The 5,146-nt window shown below is 32.2% G+C and overlaps 1 protein-coding gene across 1 annotated transcript in view; it reads left to right on the top strand.

Moving 5' to 3' along the window:
• Positions 1–5,146, top strand: part of LOC106691638 (meckelin) — a gene marked incomplete at both ends in the record, with an annotated part of 47,442 nt that overhangs the window by 36,169 nt on the left and 6,127 nt on the right.

Below are 5,146 nucleotides of genomic sequence, written 5' to 3' on the forward strand. Positions count from 1 at the left end.
TATATATATTGTATTAGTTATTAAAGTAGGGTGTGAATAAACTTATAAACTTCCTGGTCGCTGTATTTTTAAAAGATCATCAGTTTTCCTTTCTCCTCATTCTGATTTGTCCAAATTGGGCTTGGGTTTCATAATCCCTTATAGTAGGCCTGCATTTTGAAAGTAGTTAGGTGTAATCCAGTGTGTTTCACTATTTTAATATTATTTTAAAATTATTATCTACATACAGTCCACTAGGTTGAATATGGTCCATAGAATGTAACATCCATTGGCTCAGTAATGACAGGGTGATAGGGCTACATTAGGATCTTGAAGAGGCCTACTCTACCCCTTATGCTTGGGGCATAGAGTGGGCTCAGGGATCCTTAGTTCATTTTACTGATTAGTATGATATGATTTTTTTTTTAATATCATTTTCAAAATTTTAATTATCTATTTACATATTTTAATTACTTTTTTTCTGTTTGTATATAACTTGTTTATTATTTATTTTTATAATTTTATGATTTTGGTGGGGATATGATCAATTATATCACTATTTCTTATTGGTCAAGTCTGTGGTAGGTCGTAATATTTGTTAATTAATCAAAGTTTTTTAAAAAAATGCTACAAGACTCGATTATCGTTTTTTTCTTCTTTTTTTTTTTTACAATTGTAAGTGTGATATGTAGAATTTGTCAACCCAAAATATGACACAATCTATGGTAGCTTCTTAAAAATAAATGAAAGAAATTTTTGATAAAAAAATACTATCTTCAAACTTGAGTTGTTAAACAAGTATTGTGGCATAATTTTCATAGGGAAATAAGAAAAATAAGTGCTGTTGTAATAAACCTTCAAATAAATATGAAGGACCATGAAATAATTTTGTAATATTTTAGATGATTTTTGTTATAGGAGCTTAATGAAAAATAAGATAAAATATAGAAAATAAAATAAATTATATCGAGTACTTACCTGTTGATTGTTGCATTATCCATGAATGTTTAGTCTCATTTGTTTCATAAAAGATGGGTGATAGGGTGAGGGTAGTGAGAAGAGGCAGCAGAACCAGAAAATTCTGGAAAATGGGGGTTAAGACTGTCCTTTGGCTTTGATGAGCCCAGCGTTATCTAAAAAAGGAAATAAATGCCTTAACAGCTTGGGTAGCAATTTATTTATTTTCAGCATGTAAATAAAGTCAGAAAATGAGTTTTGCTCTATATGGTGTAACATAGCCAGGGAAGCAATATGGTACAAGGCTGTGCACAAAGGAAATGTCCTTTTCTTAACTAGGCAATAGTGCCATGACAGAATATTAATTGTGATACGTATAATTTTTATTATACGTACTGGATTTTAAGTGGGAAGTGCAGCTAGTTACCAGTACAGAAGAAGTTAAAACCTCAAGGGTCATGGGCTTAGGATGATCGGCCAAGAGTCTGGACCATATTTTAACCAAGGTGGTCTAGTCCCCCAGAGTGGATGATGAATTAATTCGGGAACTGACTTCTCTTGAAGAAAAATCCACCAGGTTATCCTCAGATAAGACATATTTGAGTGACTGTATTAGGACTATAGTGAAGTCTGACCAGAGTACAATACAAAAAATGGTTATTTGAGATTTTAATAGATTTACATAGTGGAATGCCAATTTTGCTAGCAAATGAAAACAAAAGAGCTCTATTCTGGGAATAGTGGGTACTTTGTGGAGTTACTGTAGTCTTAGCATGATGATTAAGATTATGCAAGGTTGTTAAAGTTGGTTCCAAATTGGAATAGAAATACGATAATGACATAACCCCACTTGGAGGTGTCAGAGAAGCCATGAAGTTGGCCAGAGTTTAAACATCCCCTAATAGGTCAGTTAATTTAAATATTATACATTTTTTAAGCATCTTCAGCAATTTACTGCCATAGGGCCTGATTTAGTTTTCGGGTAGTTGTGTGTTCCATTCCAGCTGATCAAGCAACAGTTGATGCAGATATGTTTTCACTGTCATAATGACAGGATCTATTCAACCAAAAGAGTCTTAGAACTGCGCTATGTGCAATAATGCTGAGAGTATTGTCATTCCAGTAGACATTGGTTTGAATGACATTAGCCGGTGAGGTATCAAGCAGGATCGATTAATTCCAAGAATGACCTAGAAGGTTATCTAAATTGTTATTTGAAATACTGAAAGTATTATCCTCGGCAGGGTGGTAATTTTATATATATTATCATTTATAGGGTTATAGTATCATCATGGAACAATTTAGCTTTCTTCAAAGTGTCAGCACCTGAGACAATGTCATGAACGAAGATGTTCTTTTGTAAGACATTGAAAGCCAATGGATGAGAATTGATTTTGTCTTGATCAAGCTTTAGTAAAGTCCTGATAGCATAAACGGGTGAAGAGGTGAGGGCATAGGAGACCATAGTTAAAAAATAATTTTGTAATTGATATGCTTTATCTTCTCTCCAAAGAATGCTTTGGTAAATCCAGTCAGATCCATCCTGTAAAATTTGCCTGAACATCTGGGAGATTTCACAAGTGAAAACAAAAACAAATTTATGGAACAATATGATAATGTCTTAAATTAATGTGTATAATTTGGGGCCTGAATATAAAAGGTCATTTTATGATGATCATGGAGTGGTTTTGGCTCTGGTATCAAAAACAGCATGAATTTTGCTTGTTTCTCTATGGGATTTAAATTTTCCATGGTATGGAATAAAATATTTAGGTCCCTTTGAGGAATTAGAAGCAGGTACCATATGATATACACTCTCTCATAAAATCAATTTATTTTTCCTTGTAGGAAGCGTTAGAACTTTCTTTCTAGAACTACAAAGCGTGATTCCGCAGTGGAGCAGGATTGTCCCAATACTGGATTTTCCTCGAAGGGAAGATGGACAATAAATCTGCCATAGGATTTACTTTTGATGGTAGTTTGAAAGAGTTCCTCACAAGTGGAATCTTCTGCAGTAACAGTGGAGATTAATTGGGGAGGCTCCTCAAGGTCCCAGAACTGTTTGCTACGATTATATAAATCTTGAGAATATTATGTTACTAAAGAAGAAACAGGACTAGATATGTTGATGTTCTTATCTAAATGTGCCCTTAGAAGTTTTTTAGGTGAAGAAGTAGTCATTGCAGTACCTAATAATACATTACCCAAGATTGTAGAAATATATAATGGTAAAAAAGATCACAGTAACTCAGGTATCTCCTCTATTTCCTGAGCTACTATAACAATTCCACTACAGCTTCAATAGGTGTGGGATCATCAAAAGTGGGATCTGCAAGAATCTTTAGCCACCAGGGAGGCATAATTAGAAATAGGAATGTGAGGAGTGTATATAATTTTCCTTATGATGAGAAAGGGGTGATTGTTAATAATAATAATAATCTTCATTTATTCTGGGATTGATCCCTTTAGAATAATATACAAACATCAAAATTAAGCTTTAGAGCCTTAGAGTAAAATATTAATATCAAAATGGAATTACAAAACGTCATAAAATATAATAAAACAATGAAATTGAAAAGATAAAAATGAGCAACAATAATTAACAGAATATATAAAATAAGAATAGAACAAATAAAACCAGATGTCATATATCATAAAAATAAGATGGCTAACACTTCTGATAATAAATAAAAAGAAAAAAATGATAAAAAATCAAATACAATTAAACTAAAAATAATAAATGAAATGTTAGATACCGATACACCTGGAAGGTTGGTTATTGTAATGTTACCAGTTGATGGACATGATGTTTTACATACACCATCGACAACAGAGGACCGGTAACACTTAACCCTTAAAGTCTGTGCCGAGGAAATCTGAGTAAGAGTAATTTGATGAACAATGAGTACACAATTTTTTAGATTTAATTAGTTGAAACCTATCTTGAGGTGATTTATTTAGTAATCCAGAGCAAGAATAAACTTTATGATTTATGGTATGATAAAATGACATTTAGCAATATTAAAAGCAGTAGTAGATGCTACAGGATTTTTAGTTATAGATTGTTTGACAATGTTTGGTGAGAGAGAAGGAATTAATATCAGGTGTCCCTTATGAATAGCTTGAACCTAAGGAAAATCAATTCCTTGCTCTATAGTGGGAGGGGTGATGAAATTTTATCCTGTTTCAAATTTCAAATGAGTGAAATTATCTAATTTCTCAAGTAAGAATAGACTCAGTAACATCAATGCTTGAAATGGCTTTAAGTGCCTTGAAATGTGTTAAGCATTGTTTTATAAAAGATCTAACAGCTGAGCAACCTTATTGTCTAGGTTAGATTGAGAATATTGTAAGAATTATTAGCAATAGATGCATGAGCGTTATCAAAACGGTCATTTGATAGTTCTAAAGAAATTTGACAATTAGTATCATTTTAATCCAAATGGTTAATTACATACAAAGCCAATGTGTCTAAAAGGTTAATTGAGAATTGAAACTTTTGTGCTAATGATAATGCAGGGTTTTAATTTAATAATGAATCAAATATAAAATAAAAAGTAGACCAATCAGTGGACATTTCAGAGAATTTTGGGATATTTATTTATTGTAAAGAGACTAAAAATTGATTTAAGTTATCTGCTGGGTTGTATTAATAGGGGGTTATTGGATATTGAAGAACTAAAAATTGAACTATAAATGCTACAAACTTGAGCAATTTTATCATCAAATGTATCTTTAGAAATGTCTAATGTGAACGTTATGAAAAAAAGACTGGTTATTCTCTTCCATTATGCTGGTTCCTCTCTTATGCATTCTCCTCTCCCTCATTCTTCCTTCTGTCCCTCTGCCTGAGTGTAGTGAAACTACTCACCAATGGTGAATTGTGGATCTCAGCCAGAAAATGATGTGGCTTTTGAGATGGTTTTTACTCTTCTATTGTGTAGGCCAAGATGGCTACGAAAGCCTACTGCTTCATTTAGCTGCCAATAGATGTCAGCATCTTGAATTTCTATTAACTATGAAAATGAAAGGTCAGAAAATATTAGAAAGTAGAATTGAGCTTAATAAATTAGTGATGATGAAGATGAAAAAATTAAAATAATCTGTTAATGATTGGTGACTGTAGAAAATAATAAAAGGTGAAATGAATGAAGAAGAGGTGGAAGGTCAGCAATATAATACAATAAGGAGTTGTCAAAAAAAAAAAAAA

Source organism: Halyomorpha halys, unplaced genomic scaffold, assembly GCF_000696795.3.
Source record: "Halyomorpha halys isolate HHAL.00 unplaced genomic scaffold, Hhal_1.1 Scaffold2588.1, whole genome shotgun sequence".
NCBI lineage: Eukaryota > Metazoa > Arthropoda > Insecta > Hemiptera > Pentatomidae > Halyomorpha > Halyomorpha halys.